We start from the raw sequence: 12,893 nt of genomic DNA, 5'->3' as shown, positions 1-12,893 counted from the left end.
TTTTTAAAAAGAATCAGAAAACATATTCAGAGTGAATAATGCTCATTTTGGTCCAGTTAATTTAAACATACTTTGAAAAACGTCCAAGGGGCCGGGAGTTTGACCTAGTGGTAGAGTGCTTTGCGTAGCATGCACGAAGACACGGGTTCGATTCCTTGGTACCACATACATAGAAAAAAGCCAGAAGTGGTGCTGAGGCTCAAGTGTTAGAGCTCTAGCCTTGAGAAAGTTCAAGGACAGCGCTCAAGCCCTGAGCTCAAGCCCAGGCAAAAAAAAAGAAGAAAAAATATCCAAGTACACTGGGTGCAGTGGCTCATGCCTATAATCATAGCTACTCAAGAGGCTGAGATCTGAGGATCACAGTTCAAAGCCAGCCAGGCAATATAAAGCAGAGAGACTCTTATCTCCAATTAACCCCTAGAAAGCAGGAAATGGGGCTTGACTCAAGCGTAACGTGGTAGCCTTGAGCTGAAGAGCTCAGGGACAGTGCCCAGGCCAAGATGAAGCCCCATGATCCGATATATATATATACATATATCCGATATATATATATCCGATATATATATATATCCGATATATATATATATATGAGCACAAGTAAACTATGTTCACAGAAAGTCTTGATTTATAAGGTAAATGCATTACTTACCTCTTTGAAACTTAAATACATATTTGTGAAATAAAATTCTAGTTTTCTTTGTACATTTGCCTTAAAAAGGGAGGCCCTGTGGAGAGAGGTAGAACATAAGCCCACTGTGAGCAGAAAACATGTCCACTCTTTCAAACCATGTTCAACAGTTTAGGCATTTCTAACTCAGTACTAGTTAAATGAACAAGTGAGTGATTAAAAAGTGACCAAAACAATGAAATATAGTGTAGGATTTAACTAATATCTTGATAATTCAGGAAAAGCTATTAATCCATAGAAGAGGAGAGAAGATTCAAAAGCCTAGGTTATTAAAATTAATTATCCACTCTAATTGAATTCATAAAATACCTTAAAATCACAGGAATTTCTCTCCTCTTACAGACAGTAATCTGTTATAGGCAAACTGCCAGCACATCCACTGGACCACTGTAATCACTGAGACTTTACCATCATACTGTTTGTTTTCTTTCCCAGCAGATAAAATTAATTTTGTGACTTTATTTAGAATATATTCCTTCACATTCCCATTTATCAAGTTATCAATGAGCTAAATATGTCTATAATTTGACCAGGGAAAATATAGTTCCAGTTACCTGTGAGGAATAAGTTTGGGAGATCTATAGTTCAATTTCATTACAAAATTAGTGTATCATATTAATGCATTTGTTAACTAATGATAAATGACTATTTCACAACAAATGCATGTTTTAACATAAGCACATGCTCTGGTATCTGTCTATTAAAAAACAACCAAAATTAAAATTGCATTCAAATATTTTACTCAATTTTTGATTAGTAATTCTTGTCAGTTAGTCAGTTTTGAAAATAGCTGATAAATTAGCAAAAGACATACCTTTAACATGTGTTTTCTTGCATTTGGAAGCATAGTCATTTTTCTGCCTTAACACGCCTGAAAAAGATACATATTTATCTGAGGGTTAAAAATTGTAGTTATGTACTAATTTATTGTACCTTGAAATCAATAACTTCAAAGAAAAACTAAAATCAATGACTAAAGAAGTTAGAAATCAAATCTGTTGCTAAAATATAAAATATTGCAATATAGAAACTTTAGTCTGGGAATATAAACTGAGATTTACTCGGAATTGTTAAATTAAAGTATCATTTTCCTGACATGACTCTAGGAACTTTCAAAATGTGTGTCCTTATTATTAACTCTTGTAACTTTCATGGTTGCGCGGTTTTTAATTATTTCACAGCATGGAACGAACTTAATTCTCCAGAGACAAATACTCATGAGTTTATCTTGATTACTTTATAACCAGCATTTACTTTGAAGAGTTGAGAATAGCATTAGTAGAACATTTCATCTAAATAATGTCTTGAGCATTTTCACAAAGTCCTGAGATTTGAATCATAAAAAAATGACTATCTATTCTTGCTCAAATAATTTTTTTGTTTTGTTTTCTGCAATTTGGCTGAAACACATTGTATATATAGGTGTGTTTATGTGTGTTTGCATTATAAACATATATAATACCAATGCTTTTTTATTAAAATAAACCAATATATTATTTGATTCCCTCTGAATTTTTGAAAATCTTCACTATTCAATAGAACAATGTTTAACTTACCTTAAATTAGATTTTTTTTCATGAACCACTTTCAGTATGACCTGGATTTTCTTGAGAAAAGCCATGAAGACTTTCCTGTCTTCTCATCTTCTTCCCTGGATTGCAGTGAGCTGTGGATTGCTCTCTGTCTGTGATAAGCACTATGGAAGACCCCCGATTTGTCCTCACTCCTGATGCCACACATCTTTTCTTGGCACCTCATCAGGTCCCAGGGGGAAATTCCCACCGAAATTTCCTTCTCCGTAATCTATTGACAGATGGCTTTGCTGGCAAGAGCCTCAAAATCAGGAGCACTGCAATAGGCTTTTCTTCTCCATTCTCACAGGTTTTGCTTTATAATTGCACATTAATTGATGCATTATATCCTAACAGGGCCCAGTGTCATCACCCTTTCCAAGTATTTCCAGATAACCTGCTTTTCTGGTTTTATATTTCAATAAACTTACAAAGCTAGTTTTCTTTTAACTCATCATTATTTTACTGCTTCTATTTCTTGGGCAGTTTCAAGAAAACATTCAATTATTAACTTTAAAGAAAAATCTGAACTAATATTGAAATGTTCAAAGACAAATAAATGAATTTTGCAAGAGCACTGATAACGTTGGAAAACAGAAAACAAATTTAATCCCTAATAACTACCAAAAAGTAAAAACAATTATAGTAATAATAATAGAAAAAGAAAGACTGAACAAGTCATTGACTCAGTTCTTTAAACTTCCATACTTGGAAGTCAGACATTGGGAGAGTCATAGTTCAAAGCATTACAGGAAAAAGTTCAAAACCTCATTTCAACCAGTGTCTAGGAATGGTGGTGTATTCTTCTGTGGGAAACATAAATAGGATAACGAAAATGGTCCAAGCCCCAGAAGAAAGTGTGATCTTAACTCAAAATTAACGAAAGCTATAAGGGCTAGAAGTGTACCTCAAGTGGTAGAGTACCTGTTTAGCAACTGTGGAGTCCTAAATTCAAAAGTGAATATCACCAAAATATTTGTTAAGTATTTGTTACAGCAATAAAATGTCTAATATATACATTAATATTTACATATGTTGATTTTTTCATATATACATTTTCTACTACACACATATACAAATATACACTTGTCTTTCTTTGTAAAAATGATTTTCTTTGTCATGTGCCAGGGTCTCCTGTCCATAATTCTAGCTACTCAGGATACTGAAATGTGAGAATTGTAGTTCAAAGCCAGTCCAGGAGAGAAAGTTTGTGAGATTCTTATCTCAAATTAACTATAAAAGAGAGAGAAAGAGAGAGAGAGGGAGGAAGGGAAGGAGGGAGAAAGAGAGGAAGGCAGGCAAGAAAAGTTCTAAGCAGTGCTATGGCTCAAGGAGCATAGCACTAGCCATGAGCAAAAATATTAACAACAGCATCATGGCTTTGAGTTTAAGTCCCAGAACTTACCATCATCTCATCATCATCATCAATTTGTTTACATATTATTTGGTAACCTCTTTTTGCTTATTCAATAGGCAATATTTTTAGTATTTCTAAATTTCAACAAATAATTTCATGGCATGATTTTTAATAATGCATGATAATCCATTCATGAAATTTGTCAAGCCAATCCTCAGTACCAGGTAAACATTTTCCATATCTTTTACAGTAAAATACCTATACAACTTTGGACCAATATTCAGGCACATTTTCTCATGTATTATCATGTCAAATTATATGCCCATTTCCTCACCCAAATTTATGCCCACACTGAATTTATTTCCTAGCTACTTAGGAGACTGATATCTGAGGATTGTGGTTCAAAGCCATCCCGGGCAATACAAAGCCGAAAGACTCATCTCCAATTAATCTTCAACAGCTAAATTATTTGAGATCAAGTAGTTTTGCTTTCATTTTTATATCACAAATATTTAGCATATTATCTAGAAAATATTAGGCCCTGAATAAATATTTCCTTAATGTTAGGTGAATGAGTGAATGGAAGAACAAATGAATATATTTTCCATATTTTACTAGCATCAATTAGCTGTTCAAGAGTTTCATTCTGACATGTCCATATGTACATACAATTCACCTTGATCAAACAATGTGTCAATCACAATTCCTCCCCCCATTCCCTCTTCCAAAATTAATCTTATCAACTTTTATTGTTCCATTTCTTACACCTGTACATAAAGCACTTTGACAAAATTCACCCTCCTGTACTTACCCTCCTTTATCTAGGACAGGATGTATATGTTCTTGTTCTTTGTTTTATTTTCTTTTAAATATATGGCAGTTTCTCAAAGATGTTTTCCCACATTTGTTCACACTTGAATAAACAGTACTTTGATCAAACTGGCCCCCTTGTTTATTCGCTTTTTTTCAGCAAATTCCTAGTCTGAGTTGCTTCTTGTATAATATAGTCAGATTCTCTATAATAAGATGCACTGGTGCTCATATTGACAGAATTGTACAAGATAACCCATGCTAGGAAATAATCTTGTCATTGTTCTCTTTATAGTTTCAAAATCTAATTCTATCTCACTCCTGATCAGTTGAACAATATTTTTGTTTGTTTGTTTTTACCAGTCCTGGGACTTGAACTCAAAGCCTGAGTACTGTCCATGGGCTTTCTCAAGGCTACTGCTCTACCATTTGAGCCATAGCACTACTACGGGATTTTTTGGTGTATGTGGTACTGAGGAATAGAACCTGGGTCTTCATGCATGCTAGGCAAACACTCTACCACTAGGCCCGAACTCAAAAAAAAAAAGTATGTGTCACGGAGAATCTGTGGTAGGATAACTTAGACAAAATACTAGCTTTTAGATTAAGGAGAGCATAAGCAGTAAACTTCTAAATAAAAGTATCACCAAAGTATGATCTTTGAGGACTTAAGCTACTTTTATACTATAGTAAGCCCACAGTTCAGCATTTCTGGGTCTCAAACCTGTTGAAATGACAAAAGCTAAGAGAATTCTGATGTGTATGCTAGATTATATTTTGGCAAAACCTTTTTGTTTCTTCGTTTGTACTGTTGAGGACTCTGTGTCACATATTTTTCATAGTTCTAACTTAATACAGGTATAAGCTTGTTTTGCCATGGTCTTGAAAATGACAGCTTCTTTCAAATAGTTCATTGCAAGAATCAATTTCATGCATTTAACACATTCTTAAACTGGAGCAAATGTGGGAAAATAAATGAATAAGGCATCATCAGACGAGTTTATAATGCCCTTTTCCTAAATGTGCAAAAGTCATGTTGATTTCCATTCAATTCTCTATTAAGCATCGAATGCCCTCTTCTTGGTATTTAAATGAAATTGAAATATGTTAGTTCTCAAAGGAATCAGAACCCATCAGATCCCATCTCCTATTCTATTCTTTACAGGTAAGAAAACTAAAAAAGCAATTATGCTATTTGTCCAATATTATAGCCAAAATCTTAATACCTACTATAGTTCATTTGAAATATACTTTAGTAAAATGTCTTTCTGTAGGCAACAATAAGCTTTGATTCCTATGGAGTTGCAAATTTCAATTTTTTAAATTCTGAACTTGACCTGGACAGCAATTCCATTAGGAATCATTATGACAAACTACATGTCAGCTAAATATTTCTATTGGTCAATTTGATTGAGAGATGACTGCATATGAATTCCAAATAAATTAATGGCAAACATACCCTACTCTAAAATTCAGATGCAACCATATATTAAAATATGAAAATAATTCTATTCTACCTCAGATTCTACAAGTGCACTCCTTGCTGCTTTGCTGAAATGACAGTATTGTGACAATTCCGCAATCAAGAAGTTAAGCAGTCATCTGACGGAGGTCTCCTTCAAAATTAGCTTCCATTATGATGATTAATGTTCATGGTTCTTAAATATGTTAATATTGTTTCTGTAAATGTTAAGAAGTAGGATTTGATTGCTCTATTAGGTTGGTCACTGAATGGAGATCAGGAGTTTGTGGTTTGAGGCCAGACCAGGTAAAAAGTTCACCAGACTCCAGCTCAACTGAGCACAGTGCCATGTGTACTTATTATTCCAACTACAAGACAGACTCAGAGCTGGAGGGTCATGGTTCCAGGTCAGCTTAGACAAAGTTTGTGAGACCCCATCACAACAGAAAAAAAATGCTTCCTTGAAATGTACCTCTTTTTCTATCTAAGGTGAAGAAAATTAGAAGAAAAATTGTAGTTTGATACAACTCAAGAAAAAAAAGTGATATTCTATCTCAAGAGATACTCTATCTACGATGTGGTTCAGGCCTGGTTCAAACAAGCACAAATCCCTGAGTTCAAACCCCAGTACCACCCCAAACCGGTTCTATTAGTTAGTGAAAATTATATCTAATGATTCCATGAAAATATCAGCTAGAAGACTAGGCATCACTTTCATTTAGAAACAGCACAAATCAAATAGTGTCTGGATTCTACTACAAAATATTTTCTACTGATAATCTCTACAGGAAACTTGATCCTCAACAGTAGTAGTAATCAAAATTTCTGTGGCTTAAAACTAGTCCATATTGAACAAGCTAGAATCTACAGGTTAACCATAACTCTGACCTTAAAATTGTCCCCCAAACCTATAAAATCTTGAGAAATCAGAATGGAAAATAAAGAGATGTAGTTTAAAAAGCAACTAAAGATTGTAATAGAAAGTAGCTGATAAGTCCAGATTTTAAAAAAGGGAAACTATTTGAAGTCAGTGTTGAAGATTAAACAGAAACAGGAAACTACAATTACAACAAAACACTACAATAAAAGAAAATCAAACACAGAGCAAATAAAACGCTACATAACAGGAAGAGATTTCAACCAATACAAACAACTGCAAAGGGTCTTATTGGCAGACTTTCAGACACAGAATTTGAAGAAGATGGAAACATTTAATTGTTCAGTAATACTTCTAAAATGATGTTTTACCTCAAGAAAATCATATCAGTGAAGAATGTGCAAATGGCTGGGCAGCTGCGTCCACCCCCACCAACCAAAGCCCAGCTGCAGGAAGAAAAGCCAGAAACAAAGAGAAGAAAAAGAATAATGAATGAGGGGATGAAATCTTGAAAAAAGAGAGAAATTAAAATGAGACAGTGAAAAATTAAGCCGTAACTCAGAAAGATAGGCCAGAAAACAAGCTTTAAACAAACTGCAGCAAATGTAATTTAGAATGTTTTTAAACTCAACTATTGAAAACGAGCCTTTTTGAAACCAATTTGTAGGACTGGCAGATCGTTGAAATTCTTATCCCAATGGTGGAGTGACTGAAACATAGCACTATGTATTCACCATGTGAACCCTGGCTGCCAAGAGCTATTTATAAAGAGGGCATAACAGAAAATGGGAGAATATTCAGTAGTTTACTGTCTGCTATGTACAAAGTCACCATGTTTCTCTGCTATAGATAAAAAAGGTAAAATACATTATTTGTATTTTGTAAAACATATGAAACAATTTTTACTGAGATGATCACAATCCGGACTCTTAAAATGTTACAGTAAACAAATACAGTCTATGAAATAATTCTACTCCATGGATGGGCTCAGCATTCAAACTACCTATATTAGAAACTCATGCTTCTACTTCCAGTCTTTCTGCCTTGAGGAAGTTGCTTTGAACATCAGGCTGCATGACAAAAATGGGAATAATAACGATGTCATACTCATGGGTTGCTATGAAGATTTGATTTTACCTGTGAAACACTTACAGTACAATGCTTGAGTAACAGGATAAATCCTATTTGCTGTAAATTTTAAATGTCTTCTCTGATAAGACACCAAAAAAGTCTCCTTTCATTTGTTTAATATTTAGTGCTTTGTGGATAACTCACAGAATGGGACATCTCAAAAAATAAAACCTATTTCTCTTAAATTGTTGCCCCAGAACCAGCCAAATTCATCAAGGAACAAAGACTTAATTCTTGTGAGTCAACTGCTTCTCCTCCAAGAAGAAATACTCTATTGTAGTAAGTCTTGTCCATAGAGTAGTTTTGAACTGATCATTATCATTTAAAATAAAAGACAGGTAGATTTAGGTTGTAATCTTCATTACAGGATCAAATCAGTATGCTTTCTCTTTCTGTGGATGGCAGATATAACTGATATGTTTTGTCTGTAGACTGTACATTTCTTTAGTGTTCATTAATTCCTTTACAAATTCTAGCAAGACCAGGAGTTTGGTCTAGTGGTAGAGGGATTGCCTAGCATGCACAAACACCGGGGTTCAATTCCTTGGTCAGTACCATATTCGTAGAAAAAAGCCGGTGTTGCTGTGGCTCAAGTGGTAGAGCTCTAGCTTTGAGAAAGTCCAAGGACAATGCTTAGGCCCTGAGCTCAAGGCCCAGACAGGCAAAAAGTAAAATAAAATAAAAATTCTAGTAGTTATCCATGTAGGAAACACTGTTTACTTATGCTTTTAAATTGTCTGACAACTGAATTTCTCATTTCTCTGCTTTTCCTGGGTAATGCCATCAAGAGGCAGCTATAGAGGACAAACATTTTTCTGATTAATAGCGACCAAAGTTGTTTAGGGGAAAGAATGAGGCAAGATAAATGAGGGCACAAAGAAAAAAATATTATTTTTTGAATATCAAAAGGACAAGTCTCAAAGAGGAAATAACAGAAAAAGTTCTCCTCCCATCATACCTTCTCATTAGATATTAAGTCATCAAAGTAAGAGATACATCAGGACTATGTAAATCTGCCTGCTCTTGTAAAATGTAGGAGGAGCTAATCAAGTCTCTTTTCTTCATTGAAATGTGAACAATCTCAGAACTGCCCTCAATGGTGTAGGCAGGATATTTGTCATAAGGGTGTCTTGAAGGATATCTAGCTTTGGATTGGGTATCACCCATCTTACCTATCTAGCACCATTGTCTAATGATTAAGAATTGACTAGATGACAAAACCATCATAGAGAAGCTGTTATTTTGTGTCTTTATCTTCCATTTTTTGCATGGGGAGAAGAAAATGATTCTCTTCGTATTCATTCTTACTTTAACCTGGTCACACAAAAATTACTCCTTACTAAAACTTCCAAATAAGTAAACAGATAAATAAACATCGGCCTATTTAGGGAATGTAAACTAATCAGAATGAAGAGTGATGTGAGGATACTTGAAGGGTAAGAATATGGAGGATGATATATTAAGTGGGATACAAAAAAAATGATTTGCCAAGAGTGAAACAAGAGTCACTAGAGTCTGAACACAGTGATATGATCTCACCTTTGTTTTCATATGTGGTCCTGACTGCTCAGTTGAGAATAAATTTCCAGTGCCATCAGGGGAAACAGGGAGACTCCATAGGGCATCATTTAAATAGCTCCGGGAGAAATTATGGTGCTAATTGATCCCATGAGCATGGAAAAGGTAAGGTATACGGATGATCCCCAACTAAATAATGGTGGCTCAACTTACAATGTTTTGACTGAGATGTTATAAATCAGCAGATATTTATAGAAAACGACTTCAGGTTTTGAATTCTGATATGTTCCATGACTAGTGATAAATGTTCTGACCCCAAACCACAATTCCCATTGAGTTGTTCAGTACTAGTAAGCAACTGGTATTCTGCAGTGTACCATATTGCTAAGCTAGGAAGCTGGTAGGTTAGTCATATTAAATTTATTTTTATCTTCATAGGTTTTCAAGTATGCAGTTAGAATCAGTTTATTGAAATATGTTGCCTGGAAGAATGTCTTACTGTACACTTGGTTTAATGATCTGCTCCACTGAAATTCTTAATAAATTTTGATTAAATGGTCACACATTTTCCTTTTGTAGTGAGTGCCACAAATTCTGTAGTTGATCTTGATTGTGAATGTACATATAACAGGATATAGATTTAAAATGTAAGAGAATGGAGAGGAATCAATGATTACTCATAGGTGAGTAGCATAAGTACTTAGAAGAACAGGTTTCATGAGTCAGAAAAGTCTAGAAGGCAGAGCATTATGAGAGATTAGAAACTCAGTTTGAGTCGTGAAAAGGTTGACATATGTAGTAAGCATCCAAGTAGAGCTATTTGGGACTCAAAAGTACATTTCAGACTGGACATGTGAGTCTGGATTCTGAACATCTGCGTAGTATTTGAAGCCATAAAACCTAAAGGAACCATAAGGTGTAACTATAGAAGGAAGTCTAAATGGTGTCCTATAGCACTCCACTCTGTGGTCTTCAGAAAACAAGGCAGCAGCAAGGTGCTGACAAAACAGGATCAGGGAAAAGATAACTAGCCAGGACACAATGCATTGTCTGGAAACCAATGACAGGAAAACTCACATCAAGAAACTGCTGATGAGAGTTAAGATAATATGAGAGTTAAGATTGGGGCACCAAATTTAACAATATATAACTCATCAGCTATTACAGATATTTCCTAGGAGGAGTTGAAGCAAAGGCCTAATGAGGCTAGGTTCAAGGAAAAAAGGAAGAAATCTTAGAAATCATAAAAATAAACAACTGTGAGTCATTTTGCTTACAGGCATGGAAGAAAAAGGGTTGCATTTGCAAAGAGAACTGAAATTCAGAGCCACAGAGAAAACAATAAGGTTACATGGTTTGGAGTCAAAACTAGAGTGTGATTTTTAAATTGTCAACTTGTTTTAGGTATGTGGGGTTTGAGACAAGCCACACAATGCACAACAAGAAATGTACTCACTACTAGGACATATATTACTATAATCTTTCTTTACATAACACTGACAATAAAATTAAACTGAAAAATCACCAACTGAGAGGGGGGCAGAGAATTTCCAATCAGTACCCAGAAATTTGGGATTGGATTTTTTGGGAGAAAGTGTTGAGATTATCTGTAGTTTAGACTTTGTTCACACAGAGGTGCAATTTGGGGCTGTAAAATAAATTAGCCTAGAAGAAAAGTGTAGAGAGAACAATAGAAGATTGAACAAACCAATGTTCTGAGTAAGGTAATAAAGCAAAATCAAAAGCACTGGGCTATATTCCCAAACTTAACTCCATTTAGGTAGCTGTATTTCCATTGACAAATTAAAGCAATTACCTGAATAATTAAATAACCACACAAAAGCTTTCATCTAATTTGGCTAGATATTTTATGCAAAGGAGTCCTATTATATATGAGAAAGTCTACTATTCAGTTCATTATCAGCTTTTCTCAGTCTACACAACTGACTATAGGTGATTTACCCTCTTTAAAGTAGACTGTTAAAAAAAACAAAACTAGAAACTGCAATGTGGTAAGTGATGTCAGGAACTCACATTTTCCTTGAATTCCTTAATAATGAAAATAGGAAATTTTTTTAGCACAAAATGAGAGAGCAAACAAGACAACATAATTTTGATTAAAGTATTCTATTTGTTAAAATGTATGTAAGTCCCAACAAAGGACACTGAACAGCAATGATTGCCTCTCACGAAGGGCTCAGCAAAATCCACCCAGCTCTCACCTAATGGGCTTTGTAACCTTTAAAACAAAATTAAAGGAGGTAATAGCTTTCTGAATGAAAACTTGTGCGCACACACACACACACACACACACACACACACACACACACACACACGCACACACGAAGAGAAAAATGAAGGCCAAACAGCCTAGAAAGTGGAATGAAAATGGGACTTCATTCCTTCCAGGAGGCAAGTCAATCACATTCTTCACTGAAAAGATGCTGATGACAGCCGACTCACACCTCAGCAGGCACACACTATTTAGTGCAAACAGAGCAGTTCAGATTTGGGGCATTGGATGCTCATGTTTTCCTTTGTTTTCAAAGATGATCACGCTGACAATGATTATTGTGTAAGGATCGTCATCTAAGGAGCAGTATAGAGAATCATAAGAAATGTCACATTGGAGCTGACAAACGAGCCTTCTTACAGCTCTGACAGTGGCACCAAGGGACATTTTGTGGCAGAGCATGAATGTTACTCTAGCAACCAAAAGAATATTACTACTCTTCACCTCAAATTTCTTTACCACTCCCTCTAATTTTTGAGGCATTTCAAAAAAGAAATGCTCAAGAAAAGGACTGGGAAGTCAGCCAGGGATAGAGACAGCACATATCCCTCCTTTTTCTGTGCCAAAAAAATTGGTAATGACAAAGGCTTTGCTCCAGTGCCTGGCAGCAGCTGGGGGCTAGGGAACTCCTCATCACAGAAACAAGATCAAAGTTCCTTAAAGCGCACAGGCTTGGTGCCTTGTGATAGCTAAGCCTAAACAGTACTTACGGGAAACTCCAAGATTTTCCAAATCTGTATTTATCATCAGCTCTCTGCTCTTGGCCTGAGTATTCACCAGATTACTACTCCAGCCTTTATCCTTTTGTTTTCTGAGTTATGGATTACAGAAGACCACTCAAGTCACAAAAGGAAGCCCAAGCTAGGAACAAGAAGAAAGTTTCCTTGTGAGATAGATAATAAGAATAAATTAATGTTTACTGCTTTGGAAATTAAAAAAAAAAGCAGGCTTGACTGTGAATGGAGCTGAAGGAACAGATCCCAACCGATGGAATCTCGAATGTTAGGAGGGAGAATCATTCCAGTGTCATATTGGAATGAGAAAAGCCTGAGCTCAATAGAGAGGACACTGCTTAGCCTCACAGAGGATTTCATTCTGCATAAGAGGAAAGAGACCCCCTTTACCAGAGGCAGAACCATATTAGTGGTAACCAAAACCCAGGAATCAAATACCTAGCTGATAACCT

The 12,893-nt window shown here is 35.3% G+C and overlaps 1 long non-coding RNA gene across 1 annotated transcript; it reads right to left on the bottom strand.

Moving 5' to 3' along the window:
• Positions 1-649: 649 nt before the first annotated feature.
• On the bottom strand, positions 650-12,530 carry LOC150064224 (uncharacterized). Its single transcript, XR_016535136.1, has 3 exons — positions 12,418-12,530; positions 1,503-1,559; positions 650-725 (listed from the first exon to the last, which is right to left on the bottom strand). It is a non-coding gene; the product is annotated as an uncharacterized LOC150064224 (long non-coding RNA).
• Positions 12,531-12,893: the final 363 nt, after the last annotated feature.

The sequence above is a fragment of the Megascapheus bottae genome, chromosome 4 (genome assembly GCF_031878675.1).
Source record: "Megascapheus bottae isolate mThoBot1 chromosome 4, mThoBot2.hap1, whole genome shotgun sequence".
Taxonomy (NCBI): domain Eukaryota; kingdom Metazoa; phylum Chordata; class Mammalia; order Rodentia; family Geomyidae; genus Megascapheus; species Megascapheus bottae.
The sequence above is the reverse complement of the archived record's forward strand: the minus strand, read 5'-3'. Positions and strand labels throughout refer to the sequence as shown.